The sequence below is a fragment of the Sus scrofa genome, chromosome 10, assembly GCF_054392235.1.
Source record: "Sus scrofa isolate SSC_HxYL_T2T_F1_AM1 chromosome 10, Sscrofa_HxYL_maternal_Yorkshire_Landrace_v2.0, whole genome shotgun sequence".
Lineage (NCBI taxonomy): Eukaryota > Metazoa > Chordata > Mammalia > Artiodactyla > Suidae > Sus > Sus scrofa.
The window spans coordinates 28663847-28683777 of NC_139392.1; the positions used below are offsets into that span (position 1 = coordinate 28663847).

At 62.4% G+C, this 19931-nt stretch overlaps 1 protein-coding gene across 16 annotated transcripts in view; it reads right to left on the reverse strand.

The window, feature by feature from the left end:
- The window catches only part of LOC146398891 (uncharacterized), a 112145-nt gene extending 92415 nt beyond the window's left edge, over positions 1 to 19730 (reverse strand). For 2 of the 16 annotated variants that reach the window (XM_084979520.1, XM_084979503.1), the window contains exon 1: positions 19594 to 19730. The gene's annotated coding sequence lies outside the window, so the exon portion shown is untranslated. Of the gene's footprint in view, positions 1 to 2016; positions 2084 to 3209; positions 3306 to 4389; positions 4514 to 5575; positions 5683 to 6768; positions 6880 to 7947; positions 8029 to 10256; positions 10381 to 12547; positions 12620 to 19593 lie in introns of those variants that run through there. The other 14 variants (XM_084979499.1, XM_084979498.1, XM_084979508.1 and 11 more) reach the window with 11 other exon arrangements.
- Positions 19731 to 19931: the final 201 nt, after the last annotated feature.

Here is a 19931-nt window from a genome sequence, read left to right on the forward strand (position 1 = left end):
TGGAACTCCGCTGACAGCCTTACCTCAGTCCCCCCCTGCTCGCCCTGGCCCTCAGCACTCCCTTCAGCTCTCCCTTCCCCTCTGTTCAGGCACTACCCACAAGCCCCTCCCAGCTGCCCTGGCCCATTCCCACACGAACCCCTCTGGGCTCCTTTCCTGACATCCTTCCGCTCCCATTCGCTAAGGGGTCCTCATCCTCCGCCCTCTTCCCCCTTCACAACAACCAAACAAAAGCCAAAAACCCACAACAAAAACCACCACCGCCACCCACCACCACCACCACCGCAGCAGCCACAAAAACCTACCTTGAACCTATCCCCTAGAATGCCCCTCACAACAGCACCGCAGGGCCCCAGGCTCTCCGTGTCCCTCTCCATTCCCTCCGGCCTCCCTTCCCCTGCACCCACGCAACCCCCACGCACGCTCGGGGGGCAAAGGGTGCCTGCCCGCCTCCACGCTCCCCGCACTCGCACAGGCCCAACCCTTCCTAGGACCTCGCCTCCACTTTTCCAAGGGATCCCATCCACCCTCTTCCTGCCTCTCAAAACTAACCCTAACTTCAACCTCTCAGCTGGGGCTCCGCTGCCATCCTCACCTCCCTCCCCTACGCTCGCGGTGGCCCTCCCCATTCCCTCTGAGCTCCCTTCCCCTCCACGCAGCTAACCCTCCTGCACTCAACCCCCATACCTGCCCTGCACTGAAGCCGGTCCCTCCCCAAACACGCACCTTTCCCCCAAACACTTCCTGGGACCTTCCCTCCCCTTTTCCCAAGCATCCTAGGCACCCTCTTCCCTTCTCAAAAAGATAAACACAAACCTACCTTGGACCTGCCCGCTGCAGCCCTGCTCACACCCTCAGCTCCTTCACCCATGCTCGCTCGCCACGGTGTCCCTCAGCAGTCGCTCCGGGGGCTGCCTTCCCCGGCACGCACGCAACCCCCACGCACGCCATGGCATGCACGCAACCCCCACGCAGGCGCTCGGCACAACCGCGTCCCCGCCCCCCTCGCCCCTCCCTGCCCCCACCCACCTACACCCCCCCCTTCCTGGGAACTTTCCCCATCACTTCAAAGGCATCCAACCTATCCACCCCTCTACCCCCTTCTCAAACAAACAATCAAACGAACAAACACACACAGCAAGCCAAAAACCAAAACAAAAAACACCTCACTTGAACCTGTCTGCTGGAACTCCACTGACAGCCTTACCTCAGTCCCCCCCTGCTCGCCCTGGCCCTCAGCACTCCCTTCAGCTCTCCCTTCCCCTCTGTTCAGGCACTACCCACAAGCCCCTCCCAGCTGCCCTGGCCCATTCCCACAGGAACCCCTCTGGGCTCCTTTCCTGACATCCTTCCGCTCCCATTCGCTAAGGGGTCCTCATCCTCCGCCCTCTTCCCCCTTCACAACAACCAAACAAAAGCCAAAAACCCACAACAAAAACCACCACCGCCACCCACCACCACCACCACCGCAGCAGCCACAAAAACCTACCTTGAACCTATCCCCTAGAATGCCCCTCACAACCGCACCGCAAGGCCCCAGGCTCTCCGTGTCCCTCTCCATTCCCTCCGGCCTCCCTTCCCCTGCACCCACGCAACCCCCACGCACGCTCTGGGGGCAAGGGGTGCCCGCCCGCCTCCACGCTCCCCGCACCCGCACAGGCCCAACCCTTCCTAGGACCTCTCCTAGACCTCGCCTCCACTTTTCCAAGGGATCCCATTCACCCTCTTCCTGCCTCTCAAAAGGAACCCTAACTTCAACCTCTCAGCTGGGGCTCCGCTGCCATCCTCACCTCCCTCCCCCACGCTCGCGGTGGCCCTCCACAGTCCCTGCGCGCTCCCTTCCCCTGCACGCACCCAACCCCCACGCCTGCGAGGCCCCCAAGCCGCTCCCAGCTCCCCCAGTCCCGCCCCAAACACGCACCTTTCCCCCAAACACTTCCTGGGACCTTCCATCCCCCTTTTCCCAAGCGTCCTAGGCACCCTCTTCCCTTCTCACAAAGATAAACACAAACCTACCTTGGACCTGCCCGCCGCAGCCCTGCTCACACCCTCAGCTCCTTCACCCACGCTCGCTCGCCGCGGTGGCCCTCAGCAGTCGCTCCGGGGACTCCCTTCCCCGGCACGCACGCAACCCCCACGCACGCCACGGCACGCACGCAACCCCCACGCACGCGCTCTGCACAACCGCGTCCCCGCCCCCCTCGCCCCTCCCTTCCCCCCACCCACACCCCCCCCCCTTCCTGGGAACTTTCCCCATCACTTCAAAGGCATCCAACCTACCCACCCCTCTACCCCCTTCTCAAACAAACAATCAAACTCACACACACACACCAAGCCAAAAACCAAAACCAAAACATCCTCACTTGAACCTGTCTGCTGGAACTCCACTGACAGCCTTACCTCAGTCCCCCCCTGCTCGCCCTGGCCCTCAGCACTCCCTTCAGCTCTCCCTTCCCCTCTGTTCAGGCACTACCCACAAGCCCCTCCCAGCTGCCCTGGCCCATTCCCACAGGAACCCCTCTGGGCTCCTTTCCTGACATCCTTCCGCTCCCATTCGCTAAGGGGTCCTCATCCTCCGCCCTCTTCCCCCTTCACAACAACCAAACAAAAGCCAAAAACCCACAACAAAAACCACCACCGCCACCCACCACCACCACCACCGCAGCAGCCACAAAAACCTACCTTGAACCTATCCCCTAGAATGCCCCTCACAACCGCACCGCAGGGCCCCAGGCTCTCCGTGTCCCTCTCCATTCCCTCCGGCCTCCCTTCCCCTGCACCCACGCAACCCCCACGCACGCTCTGGGGGCAAGGGGTGCCCGCCCGCCTCCACGCTCCCCGCACCCGCACAGGCCCAACCCTTCCTAGGACCTCTCCTAGACCTCGCCTCCACTTTTCCAAGGGATCCCATCCACCCTCTTCCTGCCTCTCAAAACGAACCCTAACTTCAACCTCTCAGCTGGGGCTCCGCTGCCATCCTCACCTTCTGCCCCCACGCTCGCGGTGGCCCTCCACAGTCCCTGCGCGCTCCCTTCCCCTGCACGCACCCAACCCCCACGCCTGCGCGGCCCCCAAGACGCTCCCCGCCCCCCTCGTCCCGCCCCAAACACGCACCTTTCCCCCAAACACTTCCTGGGACCTTCCATCCCCCTTTTCCCAAGCGTCCTAGGCACCCTCTTCCCTTCTCACAAAGATAAACACAAACCTACCTTGGACCTGCCCGCCGCAGCCCTGCTCACACCCTCAGCTCCTTCACCCACGCTCGCTCGCCGCGGTGGCCCTCAGCAGTCGCTCCGGGGACTCCCTTCCCCGGCACGCACGCAACCCCCACGCACGCCACGGCACGCACGCAACCCCCACGCACGCGCTCTGCACAACCGCGTCCCCGCCCCCCTCGCCCTCCCTGCCCCCACCCACACCCCCACCCCCTTCCTGGGAACTTTCCCCATCACTTCAAAGGCATCCAATCTACCCACCCCTCTACCCCCTTCTCAAACAAACAATCAAACTCACACACACACACCAAGCCAAAAACCAAAACCAAAACATCCTCACTTGAACCTGTCTGCTGGAACTCCGCTGACAGCCTTACCTCAGTCCCCCCCTGCTCGCCCTGGCCCTCAGCACTCCCTTCAGCTCTCCCTTCCCCTCTGTTCAGGCACTACCCACAAGCCCCTCCCAGCTGCCCTGGCCCATTCCCACACGAACCCCTCTGGGCTCCTTTCCTGACATCCTTCCGCTCCCATTCGCTAAGGGGTCCTCATCCTCTGCCCTCTTCCCCCTTCACAACAACCAAACAAAAGCCAAAAACCCACAACAAAAACCACCACCGCAACCCACCACCACCACCACCTCAGCAGCCACAAAAACCTACCTTGAACCTATCCCCTAGAATGCCCCTCACAACAGCACCGCAGGGCCCCAGGCTCTCCGTGTCCCTCTCCATTCCCTCAGGCCTCCCTTCCCCTGCACCCACGCAACCCCCACGCACGCTCGGGGGGCAAAGGGTGCCTGCCCGCCTCCACGCTCCCCGCACTCGCACAGGCCCAACCCTTCCTAGGACCTCGCCTCCACTTTTCCAAGGGATCCCATCCACCCTCTTCCTGCCTCTCAAAACTAACCCTAACTTCAACCTCTCAGCTGGGGCTCCGCTGCCATCCTCACCTCCCTCCCCCACGCTCGCGGTGGCCCTCCCCATTCCCTCTGAGCTCCCTTCCCCTCCACGCAGCTAACCCTCCTGCACTCAACCCCCATACCTGCCCTGCACTGAAGCCGGTCCCTCCCCAAACACGCACCTTTCCCCCAAACACTTCCTGGGACCTTCCCTCCCCTTTTCCCAAGCATCCTAGGCACCCTCTTCCCTTCTCAAAAAGATAAACACAAACCTACCTTGGACCTGCCCGCTGCAGCCCTGCTCACGCCCTCAGCTCCTTCACCCATGCTCGCTCTCCGCGGTGTCCCTCAGCAGTCGCTCAGGGGGCTCCCTTCCCCGGCACGCACGCAACCCAAACGCACGCCACGGCACTCACGCAACCCCCTCGCACGCCACGGCACGCACGCAACCCCCACGCAGGCGCTCTGCACAACCGCGTCCCCGCCCCCCTCGCCCCTCTCTGCCCCCACCCACACCCCCCCGCTTCCTGGAAACTTTCCCCATCAGCTCAAAGGCATCCAACCTACCCACCCCTCTACCCCCTTCTCAAACAAACAATCAAATGAACAAACACACACAGCAAGCCAAAAACCACAACAAAAAACACCTCACTTGAACCTGTCTGCTGGAACTCCACTGACAGCCTTACCTCAGTCCCCCCTGCTCCCCTGGCCCTCAGCACTCCCTTCAGCTCTCCCTTCCCCTCTGTTCAGGCACTACCCACAAGCCCCTCCCAGCTGCCCTGGCCCATTCCCACAGGAACCCCTCTGGGCTCCTTTCCTGACATCCTTCCGCTCCCATGTGCTAAGGGATCCTCATCCTCCACCCTCTTCCCCCTTCACAACAACCAACCAAAAATCAAAAACCAACAACAAAAACCACCACCGCAGCAGCCACCAAAACCTACCTTGAACCTATCCCCTAGAATGCCCCTCACAACCTCCCCGCAGGGCCCCAGGCTCTCCGTGTCCCTCTCCATTCCCTCCGGCCTCCCTTCCCCTGCACCCACGCAACCCCCACGCACGCTCGGGGGGCAAGGGGTGCCTGCCCGCCTCCACGCTCCCCGCACTCGCACAGGCCCAACCCTTCCTAGGACCTCGCCTCCACTTTTCCAAGGGATCCCATCCACCCTCTTCCTGCCTCTCAAAACTAACCCTAACTTCAACCTCTCAGCTGGGGCTCCGCTGCCATCCTCACCTCCCTCCCCCACGCTCGCGGTGGCCCTCCCCATTCCCTCTGAGCTCCCTTCCCCTCCACGCAGCTAACCCTCCTGCACTCAACCCCCATACCTGCCCTGCACTGAAGCCGGTCCCTCCCCAACCACGCACCTTTCCCCCAAACACTTCCTGGGACCTTCCCTCCCCTTTTCCCAAGCATCCTAGGCACCCTCTTCCCTTCTCAAAAAGATAAACACAAACCTACCTTGGACCTGCCCGCTGCAGCCCTGCTCACACCCTCAGCTCCTTCACCCATGCTCGCTCGCCGCGGTGTCCCTCAGCAGTCGCTCCGGGGGCTCCCTTCCCCTGCACGCACGCAACCCCCACGCACGCCACGGCACGCACGCAACCCCCACGCAGGCGCTCTGCACAACCGCGTCCCCGCCCCCCTCGCCCCTCTCTGCCCCCACCCACACCCCCCCCCTTCCTGGAAACTTTCCCCATCAGCTCAAAGGCATCCAACCTACCCACCCCTCTACCCCCTTCTCAAACAAACAATCAAACGAACAAACACACACAGCAAGCCAAAAACCACAACAAAAAACACCTCACTTGAACCTGTCTGCTGGAACTCCACTGACAGCCTTACCTCAGTCCCCCCCTGCTCGCCCTGGCCCTCAGCACTCCCTTCAGCTCTCCCTTCCCCTCTGTTCAGGCACTACCCACAAGCCCCTCCCAGCTGCCCTGGCCCATTCCCACAGGAACCCCTCTGGGCTCCTTTCCTGACATCCTTCCGCTCCCATTTGCTAAGGGGTCCTCATCCTCCACCCTCTTCCCCCTTCACAACAACCAACCAAAAACCAAAAACCCACAACAAAAACCACCACCGCCACCCACCACCACCACCACCGCAGCAGCCACCAAAACCTACCTTGAACCTATCCCCTAGAATGCCCCTCACAACCTCCCCGCAGGGCCCCAGGCTCTCCGTGTCCCTCTCCATTCCCTCCGGCCTCCCTTCCCCTGCACCCACGCAACCCCCACGCACGCTCTGCGGGCAAGGGGTGCCCGCCCGCCTCCACGCTCCCCGCACCCGCACAGGCCCAACCCTTCCTAGGACCTCTCCTAGACCTCGCCTCCACTTTTCCAAGGGATCCCATCCACCCTCTTCCTGCCTCTCAAAAGGAACCCTAACTTCAACCTCTCAGCTGGGGCTCCGCTGCCATCCTCACCTCCCGCCCCCACGCTCGCGGTGGCCCTCCACAGTCCCTGCGCGCTCCCTTCCCCTGCACGCACCCAACCCCCACGCCTGCGAGGCCCCCAAGACGCTCCCCGCCCCCCTCGTCCCGCCCCAAACACGCACCTTTCCCCCAAACACTTCCTGGGACCTTCCATCCCCCTTTTCCCAAGCGTCCTAGGCACCCTCTTCCCTTCTCACAAAGATAAACACAAACCTACCTTGGACCTGCCCGCTGCAGCCCTGCTCACACCCTCAGCTCCTTCACCCACGCTCGCTCGCCGCGGTGGCCCTCAGCAGTCGCTCCGGGGACTCCCTTCCCCGGCACGCACGCAACCCCCACGCACGCCACGGCACGCACGCAACCCCCACGCACGCGCTCTGCACAACCGCGTCCCCGCCCCCCTCGCCCTCCCTGCCCCCACCCACACCCCCCCCCCTTCCTGGGAACTTTCCCCATCACTTCAAAGGCATCCAATCTACCCACCCCTCTACCCCCTTCTCAAACAAACAATCAAACTCACACACACACAGCAAGCCAAAAACCACAACAAAAAACACCTCACTTGAACCTGTCTGCTGGAACTCCACTGACAGCCTTACCTCAGTCCCCCCCTGCTCGCCCTGGCCCTCAGCACTCCCTTCAGCTCTCCCTTCCCCTCTGTTCAGGCACTACCCACAAGCCCCTCCCAGCTGCCCTGGCCCATTCCCACACGAACCCCTCTGGGCTCCTTTCCTGACATCCTTCCGCTCCCATTCGCTAAGGGGTCCTCATCCTCCGCCCTCTTCCCCCTTCACAACAACCAAACAAAAGCCAAAAACCCACAACAAAAACCACCACCGCCACCCACCACCACCACCACCGCAGCAGCCACAAAAACCTACCTTGAACCTATCCCCTAGAATGCCCCTCACAACCGCACCGCAGGGCCCCAGGCTCTCCGTGTCCCTCTCCATTCCCTCCGGCCTCCCTTCCCCTGCACCCACGCAACCCCCACGCACGCTCGGGGGGCAAGGGGTGCCTGCCCGCCTCCACGCTCCCCGCACTCGCACAGGCCCGACCCTAGCTAGGACCTCGCCTCCACTTTTCCAAGGGATCCCATCCACCCTCTTCCTGCCTCTCAAAACTAACCCTAACTTCAACCTCTCAGCTGGGGCTCCGCTGCCATCCTCACCTCCCTCCCCCACGCTCGCGGTGGCCCTCCCCATTCCCTCTGAGCTCCCTTCCCCTCCACGCAGCTAACCCTCCTGCACTCAACCCCCATACCTGCCCTGCACTGAAGCCAGTCCCTCCCCAAACACGCACCTTTCCCCCAAACACTTCCTGGGACCTTCCCTCCCCTTTTCCCAAGCATCCTAGGCACCCTCTTCCCTTCTCAAAAAGATAAACACAAACCTACCTTGGACCTGCCCGCTGCAGCCCTGCTCACACCCTCAGCTCCTTCACCCATGCTCGCTCGCCGCGGTGTCCCTCAGCAGTCGCTCAGGGGGCTCCCTTCCCCTGCACGCACGCAACCCCCACGCACGCCACGGCACGCACGCAACCCCCACGCAGGCGCTCTGCACAACCGCGTCCCCGCCCCCCTCGCCCCTCTCTGCCCCCACCCACACCCCCCCCCTTCCTGGAAACTTTCCCCATCAGCTCAAAGGCATCCAACCTACCCACCCCTCTACCCCCTTCTCAAACCAACAATCAAACGAACAAACACACACAGCAAGCCAAAAACCACAACAAAAAACACCTCACTTGAACCTGTCTGCTGGAACTCCACTGACAGCCTTACCTCAGTCCCCCCCTGCTCCCCTGGCCCTCAGCACTCCCTTCAGCTCTCCCTTCCCCTCTGTTTAGGCACTACCCGCAAGCCCCTCCCAGCTGCCCTGGCCCATTCCCACAGGAACCCCTCTGGGCTCCTTTCCTGACATCCTTCCGCTCCCATTTGCTAAGGGGCCCTCATCCTCCACCCTCTTCCCCCTTCACAACAACCAACCAAAAACCAAAAACCAACAACAAAAACCACCACCACCGCAGCAGCCACCAAATCCTACCTTGAACCTATCCCCTAGAATGCCCCTCACAACCTCCCCGCAGGGCCCCAGGCTCTGCGTGTCCCTCTCCATTCCCTCCGGCCTCCCTTCCCCTGCACCCACGCACGCTCGGGGGGCAAGGGGTGCCTGCCCGCCTCCACGCTCCCCGCACTCGCACAGGCCCAACCCTTCCTAGGACCTCGCCTCCACTTTTCCAAGGGATCCCATCCACCCTCTTCCTGCCTCTCAAAACTAACCCTAACTTCAACCTCTCAGCTGGGGCTCCGCTGCCATCCTCACCTCCCTCCCCCACGCTCGCGGTGGCCCTCCCCATTCCCTCTGAGCTCCCTTCCCCTCCACGCAGCTAACCCTCCTGCACTCAACCCCCATACCTGCCCTGCACTGAAGCCGGTCCCTCCCCAAACAGGCACCTTTCCCCCAAACACTTCCTGGGACCTTCCCTCCCCTTTTCCCAAGCATCCTAGGCACCCTCTTCCCTTCTCAAAAAGATAAACCCAAACCTACCTTGGACCTGCCCGCTGCAGCCCTGCTCACACCCTCAGCTCCTTCACCAATGCTCGCTCGCCGCGTTGGCCCTCAGCAGTCGCTCCGGGGACTCCCTTCCCCGGCACGCACGCAACCCCCACGCACGCCACGGCACGCACGCAACCCCCACTCACGCGCTCTGCACAACCGCGTCCCCGCCCCCCTCGCCCCTCCCTGCCCCCACCCACACCCCCCCCCCTTCCTGGGAACTTTCCCCATCACTTCAAAGGCATCCAACCTACCCACCCCTCTACCCCCTTCTCAAACAAACAATCAAACGAACAAACACACACAGCAAGCCAAAAACCACAACAAAAAACACCTCACTTGAACCTGTCTGCTGGAACTCCACTGACAGCCTTACCTCAGTCCCCCCCTGCTCCCCTGGCCCTCAGCACTCCCTTCAGCTCTCCCTTCCCCTCTGTTCAGGCACTACCCACAAGCCCCTCCCAACTGCCCTGGCCCATTCCCACAGGAACCCCTCTGGGCTCCTTTCCTGACATCCTTCTGCTCCCATTTGCTAAGGGGTCCTCATCCTCCACCCTCTTCCCCCTTCACAACAACCAACCAAAAACCAAAAACCAACAACAAAAACCACCACCGCAGCAGCCACCAAAACCTACCTTGAACCTATCCCCTAGAATGCCCCTCACAACCTCCCCGCAGGGCCCCAGGCTCTCCGTGTCCCTCTCCATTCCCTCCGGCCTCCCTTCCCCTGCACCCACGCAACCCCCACGCACGCTCGGGGGGCAAGGGGTGCCTGCCCGCCTTCACGCTCCCCGCACTCGCACAGGCCCAACCCTTCCTAGGACCTCGCCTCCACTTTTCCAAGGGATCCCATCCACCCTCTTCCTGCCTCTCAAAACTAACCCTAACTTCAACCTCTCAGCTGGGGCTCCGCTGCCATCCTCACCTCCCTCCCCCACGCTCGCGGTGGCCCTCCCCATTCCCTCTGAGCTCCCTTCCCCTCCACGCAGCTAACCCTCCTGCACTCAACCCCCATACCTGCCCTGCACTGAAGCCAGTCCCTCCCCAAACACGCACCTTTCCCCCAAACACTTCCTGGGACCTTCCCTCCCCTTTTCCCAAGCATCCTAGGCACCCTCTTCCCTTCTCAAAAAGATAAACACAAACCTACCTTGGACCTGCCCGCTGCAGCCCTGCTCACACCCTCAGCTCCTTCACCCATGCTCGCTCGCCGCGGTGTCCCTCAGCAGTCGCTCCGGGGGCTCCCTTCCCCGGCACGCACGCAACCCCCACGCAGGCGCTCTGCACAACCGCGTCCCCGCCCCCCTCGCCCCTCTCTGCCCCCACCCACCCCCCTCCTTCCTGGAAACTTTCCCCATCAGCTCAAAGGCATCCAACCTACCCACCCCTCTACCCCCTTCTCAAACAAACAATCAAAGGAACAAACACACACAGCAAGCCAAAAACCACAACAAAAAACACCTCACTTGAACCTGTCTGCTGGAACTCCACTGACAGCCTTACCTCAGTCCCCCCCTGCTCGCCCTGGCCCTCAGCACTCCCTTCAGCTCTCCCTTCCCCTCTGTTCAGGCACTACCCACAAGCCCCTCCCAGCTGCCCTGGCCCATTCCCACAGGAACCCCTCTGGGCTCCTTTCCTGACATCCTTCCGCTCCCATTTGCTAAGGGGTCCTCATCCTCCACCCTCTTCCCCCTTCACAACAACCAACCAAAAACCAAAAACCAACAACAAAAACCACCACCACCGCAGCAGCCACCAAAACCTACCTTGAACCTATCCCCTAGAATGCCCCTCACAACCTCCCCGCAGGGCCCCAGGCTCTGCGTGTCCCTCTCCATTCCCTCCGGCCTCCCTTCCCCTGCACCCACGCAACCCCCACGCACGCTCGGGGGGCAAGGGGTGCCTGCCCGCCTCCACGCTCCCCGCACTCGCACAGGCCCAACCCTTCCTAGGACCTCGCCTCCACTTTTCCAAGGGATCCCATCCACCCTCTTCCTGCCTCTCAAAACTAACCCTAACTTCAACCTCTCAGTTGGGGCTCCGCTGCCATCCTCACCTCCCTCCCCTACGCTCGCGGTGGCCCTCCCCATTCCCTCTGAGCTCCCTTCCCCTCCACGCAGCTAACCCTCCTGCACTCAACCCCATACCTGCCCTGCACTGAAGCCGGTCCCTCCCCAAACACGCACCTTTCCCCCAAACACTTCCTGGGACCTTCCCTCCCCTTTGCCCAAGCATCCTAGGCACCCTCTTCCCTTCTCAAAAAGATAAACACAAACCTACCTTGGACCTGCCCGCTGCAGCCCTGCTCACACCCTCAGCTCCTTCACCCACGCTCGCTCGCCGCGGTGGCCCTCAGCAGTCGCTCCGGGGACTCCCTTCCCCGGCACGCACGCAACCCCCACGCACGCCACGGCACGCACGCAACCCCCACGCAGGCGCTCTGCACAACCGCGTCCCCGCCCCCCTCGCCCCTCTCTGCCCCCACCCACACCCCCCCCCTTCCTGGAAACTTTCCCCATCAGCTCAAAGGCATCCAACCTACCCACCCCTCTACCCCCTTCTCAAACAAACAATCAAACGAACAAACACACACAGCAAGCCAAAAACCACAACAAAAAACACCTCACTTGAACCTGTCTGCTGGAACTCCACTGACAGCCTTACCTCAGTCCCCCCCTGCTCCCCTGGCCCTCAGCACTCCCTTCAGCTCTCCCTTCCCCTCTGTTTAGGCACTACCCACAAGCCCCTCCCAGCTGCCCTGGCCCATTCCCACAGGAACCCCTCTGGGCTCCTTTCCTGACATCCTTCCGCTCCCATTTGCTAAGGGGTCCTCATCCTCCACCCTCTTCCCCCTTCACAACAACCAACCAAAAACCAAAAACCAACAACAAAAACCACCACCACCGCAGCAGCCACCAAATCCTACCTTGAACCTATCCCCTAGAATGCCCCTCACAACCTCCCCGCAGGGCCCCAGGCTCTCCGTGTCCCTCTCCATTCCCTCCGGCCTCCCTTCCCCTGCACCCACGCAACCCCCACGCACGCTCGGGGGGCAAGGGGTGCCTGCCCGCCTCCACGCTCCCCGCACTCGCACAGGCCCAACCCTTCCTAGGACCTCGCCTCCACTTTTCCAAGGGATCCCATCCACCCTCTTCCTGCCTCTCAAAACTAACCCTAACTTCAACCTCTCAGCTGGGGCTCCGCTGCCATCCTCACCTCCCTCCCCCACGCTCCCGGTGGCCCTCCCCATTCCCTCTGAGCTCCCTTCCCCTCCACGCAGCTAACCCTCCTGCACTCAACCCCCATACCTGCCCTGCACTGAAGCAGGTCCCTCCCCAAACACGCACCTTTCCCCCAAACACTTCCTGGGACCTTCCCTCCCCTTTTACCAAGCATCCTAGGCACCCTCTTCCCTTCTCAAAAAGATAAACACAAACCTACATTGGCCCTGCCCGCTGCAGCCCTGCTCACACCCTCAGCTCCTTCACCCATGCTCGCTCGCCGCGGTGTCCCTCAGCAGTCGCTCCGGGGGCTCCCTTCCCCGGCACGCACGCAACCCCCACGCACGCCACGGCACGCACGCAACCCCCACGCAGGCGCTCTGCACAACCGCGTCCCCGCCCCCCTCGCCCCTCTCTGCCCCCACCCACCCCCCTCCTTCCTGGAAACTTTCCCCATCAGCTCAAAGGCATCCAACCTACCCACCCCTCTACCCCCTTCTCAAACAAACAATCAAAGGAACAAACACACACAGCAAGCCAAAAACCACAACAAAAAACACCTCACTTGAACCTGTCTGCTGGAACTCCGCTGACAGCCTTACCTCAGTCCCCCCCTGCTCGCCCTGGCCCTCAGCACTCCCTTCAGCTCTCCCTTCCCCTCTGTTCAGGCACTACCCACAAGCCCCTCCCAGCTGCCCTGGCCCATTCCCACAGGAACCCCTCTGGGCTCCTTTCCTGACATCCTTCCGCTCCCATGTGCTAAGGGGTCCTCATCCTCCACCCTCTTCCCCCTTCACAACAACCAACCAAAAACCAAAAACCAACAACAAAAACCACCACCACCGCAGCAGCCACCAAAACCTACCTTGAACCTATCCCCTAGAATGCCCCTCACAACCTCCCCGCAGGGCCCCAGGCTCTCCGTGTCCCTCTCCATTCCCTCCGGCCTCCCTTCCCCTGCACCCACGCAACCCCCACGCACGCTCGGGGGGCAAGGGGTGCCTGCCCGCCTCCACGCTCCCCGCACTCGCACAGGCCCAACCCTTCCTAGGACCTCGCCTCCACTTTTCCAAGGGATCCCATCCACCCTCTTCCTGCCTCTCAAAACTAACCCTAACTTCAACCTCTCAGTTGGGGCTCCGCTGCCATCCTCACCTCCCTCCCCTACGCTCGCGGTGGCCCTCCCCATTCCCTCTGAGCTCCCTTCCCCTCCACGCAGCTGACCCTCCTGCACTCAACCCCCATACCTGCCCTGCACTGAAGCCGGTCCCTCCCCAACCACGCACCTTTCCCCCAAACACTTCCTGGGAGCTTCCATCCCCCTTTTCCCAAGCGTCCTAGGCACCCTCTTCCCTTCTCACAAAGATAAACACAAACCTACCTTGGACCTGCCCGCCGCAGCCCTGCTCACACCCTCAGCTCCTTCACCCATGCTCGCTCGCCGCGTTGGCCCTCAGCAGTCGCTCCGGGGCCTCCCTTCCCCGGCACGCACGCAACCCCCACGCACGCCACGGCACGCACGCAACCCCCACTCACGCGCTCTGCACAACCGCGTCCCCGCCCCCCTCGCCCCTCCCTGCCCCCGCCCACACCCCCCCCCTTCCTGGGAACTTTCCCCATCACTTCAAAGGCATCCAACCTTCCCACCCCTCTACCCCCTTCTCAAACAAACAATCAAACTCACACACACACACCAAGCCAAAAACCAAAACCAAAACATCCTCACTTGAACCTGTCTGCTGGAACTCCGCTGACAGCCTTACCTCAGTCCCCCCCTGCTCGCCCTGGCCCTCAGCACTCCCTTCAGCTCTCCCTTCCCCTCTGTTCAGGCACTACCCACAAGCCCCTCCCAGCTGCCCTGGCCCATTCCCACACGAACCCCTCTGGGCTCCTTTCCTGACATCCTTCCGCTCCCATTCGCTAAGGGGTCCTCATCCTCCGCCCTCTTCCCCCTTCACAACAACCAAACAAAAGCCAAAAACCAACAACAAAAACCACCACCGCCACCCACCACCACCACCACCGCAGCAGCCACAAAAACCTACCTTGAACCTATCCCCTAGAATGCCCCTCACAACCGCACCGCAGGGCCCCAGGCTCTCCGTGTCCCTCTCCATTCCCTCCGGCCTCCCTTCCCCTGCACCCACGCAACCCCCACGCACGCTCTGGGGGCAAGGGGTGCCCGCCCGCCTCCACGCTCCCCGCACCCGCACAGGCCCAACCCTTCCTAGGACCTCTCCTAGACCTCGCCTCCACTTTTCCAAGGGATCCCATCCACCCTCTTCCTGCCTCTCAAAACGAACCCTAACTTCAACCTCTCAGCTGGGGCTCCGCTGCCATCCTCACCTCCCGCCCCCACGCTCGCGGTGGCCCTCCACAGTCCCTGCGCGCTCCCTTCCCCTGCACGCACCCAACCCCCACGCCTGCGCGGCCCCCAAGACGCTCCCCGCCCCCCTCGTCCCGCCCCAAACACGCACCTTTCCCCCAAACACTTCCTGGGACCTTCCATCCCCCTTTTCCCAAGCGTCCTAGGCACCCTCTTCCCTTCTCACAAAGATAAACACAAACCTACCTTGGACCTGCCCGCCGCAGCCCTGCTCACACCCTCAGCTCCTTCACCCACGCTCGCTCGCCGCGGTGGCCCTCAGCAGTCGCTCCGGGGACTCCCTTCCCCGGCACGCACGCAACCCCCACGCACGCCACGGCACGCACGCAACCCCCACGCACGCGCTCTGCACAACCGCGTCCCCGCCCACCTCGCCCCTCCCTGCCCCCACCCACACCCCCCCCCCCTTCCTGGGAACTTTCCCCATCAGCTCAAAGGCATCCAACCTACCCACCCCTCTACCCCCTTCTCAAACAAACAATCAAACTCACACACACACACCAAGCCAAAAACCAAAACCAAAACATCCTCACTTGAACCTGTCTGCTGGAACTCCGCTGACAGCCTTACCTCAGTCCCCCCCTGCTCGCCCTGGCCCTCAGCACTCCCTTCAGCTCTCCCTTCCCCTCTGTTCAGGCACTACCCACAAGCCCCTCCCAGCTGCCCTGGCCCATTCCCACACGAACCCCTCTGGGCTCCTTTCCTGACATCCTTCCGCTCCCATTCGCTAAGGGGTCCTCATCCTCCGCCCTCTTCCCCCTTCACAACAACCAAACAAAAGCCAAAAACCCACAACAAAAACCACCACCGCCACCCACCACCACCACCACCGCAGCAGCCACAAAAACCTACCTTGAACCTATCCCCTAGAATGCCCCTCACAACCGCACCGCAGGGCCCCAGGCTCTCCGTGTCCCTCTCCATTCCCTCCGGCCTCCCTTCCCCTGCACCCACGCAACCCCCACGCACGCTCTGCGGGCAAGGGGTGCCCGCCCGCCTCCACGCTCCCCGCACCCGCACAGGCCCAACCCTTCCTAGGACCTCTCCTAGACCTCGCCTCCACTTTTCCAAGGGATCCCATCCACCCTCTTCCTGCCTCTCAAAAGGAACCCTAACTTCAACCTCTCAGCTGGGGCTCCGCTGCCATCCTCACCTCCCGCCCCCACGCTCGCGGTGGCCCTCCACAGTCCCTGCGCGCTCCCTTCCCCTGCACGCACCCAACCCCCACGCCTGCACGGCCCCCAAGACGCTCCCCGCTCCCCTCGTCCCGCCCCAAACACGCACCTTTCCCCCAAACACTTCCTGGGACCTTCCATCCCCCTTTTCCCAAGCGTCCTAGGCACCCTCTTCCCTTCTCACAAAGATAAACACAAACCTACCTTGGACCTGCCCGCCGCAGCCCTGCTCACACCCTCAGCTCCTTCACCCACGCTCGCTCGCCGCGGTGGCCCTCAGCAGTCGCTCCGGGGACTCCCTTCCCCGGCACGCACGCAACCCCCACTCACGCGCTCTGCACAACCGCGTCCCCGCCCCCCTCGCCCCTCCCTGCCCCACCCACACCCCCCCCCCTTCCTGGGAACTTTCCCCATCACTTCAAAGGCATCCAACCTACCCACCCCTCTACCCCCTTCTCAAACAAACAATCAAACTCACACACACACACCAAGCCAAAAACCAAAACCAAAACATCCTCACTTGAACCTGTCTGCTGGAACTCCGCTGACAGCCTTACCTCAGTCCCCCCCTGCTCGCCCTGGCCCTCAGCACTCCCTTCAGCTCTCCCTTCCCCTCTGTTCAGGCACTACCCACAAGCCCCTCCCAGCTGCCCTGGCCCATTCCCACACGAACCCCTCTGGGCTCCTTTCCTGACATCCTTCCACTCCCATTTGCTAAGGGGTCCTCATCCTCCACCCTCTTCCCCCTTCACAACAACCAACCAAAAACCAAAAACCCACAACAAAAACCACCACCGCCACCCACCACCACCACCACCGCAGCAGCCACAAAAACCTACCTTGAACCTATCCCCTAGAATGCCCCTCACAACCGCACCGCAGGGCCCCAGGCTCTCCGTGTCCCTCTCCATTCCCTCCGGCCTCCCTTCCCCTGCACCCACGCAACCCCCACGCACGCTCGGGGGGCAAGGGGTGCCCGCCCGCCTCCACCCTCCCCGCACCCGCACAGGCCCAACCCTTCCTAGGACCTCTCCTAGACCTCGCCTCCACTTTTCCAAGGGATCCCATCCACCCTCTTCCTGCCTCTCAAAAGGAACCCTAACTTCAACCTCTCAGCTGGGGCTCCGCTGCCATCCTCACCTCCTGCCCCCACGCTCGCGGTGGCCCTCCACAGTCCCTGCGCGCTCCCTTCCCCTGCACGCACCCAACCCCCACGCCTGCGAGGCCCCCAAGACGCTCCCCGCCCCCCTCGTCCCGCCCCAAACACGCACCTTTCCCCCAAACACTTCCTGGGACCTTCCATCCCCCTTTTCCCAAGCGTCCTAGGCACCCTCTTCCCTTCTCACAAAGATAAACACAAACCTACCTTGGACCTGCCCGCTGCAGCCCTGCTCACACCCTCAGCTCCTTCACCCACGCTCGCTCGCCGCGGTGGCCCTCAGGAGTCGCTCTGGGGACTCCCTTCCCCGGCACGCACGCAACCCCCACGCACGCCACGGCACGCACGCAACCCCCACGCAGGCGCTCTGCACAACCGCGTCCCCGCCCCCCTCGCCCCTCCCTGCCCCCACCCACACCCCCCCCCCTTCCTGGGAACTTTCCCCATCACTTCAAAGGCATCCAACCTACCCACCCCTCTACCCCCTTCTCAAACAAACAATCAAACGAACAAACACACACAGCAAGCCAAAAACCACAACAAAAAACACCTCACTTGAACCTGTCTGCTGGAACTCCACTGACAGCCTTACCTCAGTCCCCCCCTGCTCCCCTGGCCCTCAGCACTCCCTTCAGCTCTCCCTTCCCCTCTGTTCAGGCACTACCCACAAGCCCCTCCCAACTGCCCTGGCCCATTCCCACAGGAACCCCTCTGGGCTCCTTTCCTGACATCCTTCTGCTCCCATTTGCTAAGGGGTCCTCATCCTCCACCCTCTTCCCCCTTCACAACAACCAACCAAAAACCAAAAACCCACAACAAAAACCACCACCGCCACCCACCACCACCACCACCGCAGCAGCCACCAAAACCTACCTTGAACCTATCCCCTAGAATGCCCCTCACAACCTCCCCGCAGGGCCCCAGGCTCTCCGTGTCCCTCTCCATTCCCTCCGGCCTCCCTTCCCCTGCACCCACGCAACCCCCACGCACGCTCGGGGGGCAAGGGGTGCCTGCCCGCCTCCACGCTCCCCGCACTCGCACAGGCCCAACCCTTCCTAGGACCTCGCCTCCACTTTTCCAAGGGATCCCATCCACCCTCTTCCTGCCTCTCAAAACTAACCCTAACTTCAACCTCTCAGTTGGGGCTCTGCTGCCATCCTCACCTCCCTCCCCTACGCTCGCGGTGGCCCTCCCCATTCCCTCTGAGCTCCCTTCCCCTCCACGCAGCTAACCCTCCTGCACTCAACCCCCATACCTGCCCTGCACTGAAGCCGGTCCCTCCCCAACCACGCACCTTTCCCCCAAATACTTCCTGGGACCTTCCATCCCCCTTTTCCCAAGCGTCCTAGGCACCCTCTTCCCTTCTCACAAAGATAAACACAAACCTACCTTGGACCTGCCCGCCGCAGCCCTGCTCACACCCTCAGCTCCTTCACCCACGCTCCCTCGCCGCGTTGGCCCTCAGCAGTGGCTCCGGGGACTCCCTTCCCCGGCACGCACGCAACCCCCACGCACGCCACGGCACGCACGCAACCCCCACTCACGCGCTCTGCACAACCGCGTCCCCGCCCCCCTCGCCCCTCCCTGCCCCCACCCACACCCCCCCCCCTTCCTGGGAACTTTCCCCATCACTTCAAAGGCATCCAACCTACCCACCCCTCTACCCCCTTCTCAAACAAACAATCAAACTCACACACACACAGCAAGCCAAAAACCACAACAAAAAACACCTCACTTGAACCTGTCTGCTGGAACTCCACTGACAGCCTTACCTCAGTCCCCCCCTGCTCCCCTGGCCCTCAGCACTCCCTTCAGCTCTCCCTTCCCCTCTGTTCAGGCACTACCCACAAGCCCCTCCCAACTGCCCTGGCCCATTCCCACAGGAACCCCTCTGGGCTCCTTTCCTGACATCCTTCTGCTCCCATTTGCTAAGGGGTCCTCATCCTCCACCCTCTTCCCCCTTCACAACAACCAACCAAAAACCAAAAACCAACAACAAAAACCACCACCGCAGCAGCCACCAAAACCTACCTTGAACCTATCCCCTAGAATGCCCCTCACAACCTCCCCGCAGGGCCCCAGGCTCTCCGTGTCCCTCTCCATTCCCTCCGGCCTCCCTTCCCCTGCACCCACGCAACCCCCACGCACGCTCGGGGGGCAAGGGGTGCCTGCCCGCCTCCACGCTCCCCGCACTCGCACAGGCCCAACCCTTCCTAGGACCTCGCCTCCACTTTTCCAAGGGATCCCATCCACCCTCTTCCTGCCTCTCAAAACTAACCCTAACTTCAACCTCTCAGCTGGGGCTCCGCTGCCATCCTCACCTCCCTCCCCCCCGCTCGCGGTGGCCCTCCCCATTCCCTCTGAGCTCCCTTCCCCTCCACGCAGCTAACCCTCCTGCACTCAACCCCCATACCTGCCCTGCACTGAAGCCAGTCCCTCCCCAAACACGCACCTTTCCCCCAAACACTTCCTGGGACCTTCCCTCCCCTTTTCCCAAGCATCCTAGGCACCCTCTTCCCTTCTCAAAAAGATAAACACAAACCTACCTTGGACCTGCCCGCTGCAGCCCTGCTCACACCCTCAGCTCCTTCACCCATGCTCGCTCGCCGCGGTGTCCCTCAGCAGTCGCTCCGGGGCCTCCCTTCCCCGGCACGCACGCAACCCCCACGCACGCCACGGCACCCACGCAACCCCCACGCAGGCGCTCTGCACAACCGCGTCCCCGCCCCCCTCGCCCCTCTCTGCCCCCACCCACCCCCCTCCTTCCTGGAAACTTTCCCCATCATCTCAAAGGCATCCAACCTACCCACCCCTCTACCCCCTTCTCAAACAAACAATCAAAGGAACAAACACACACAGCAAGCCAAAAACCACAACAAAAAAC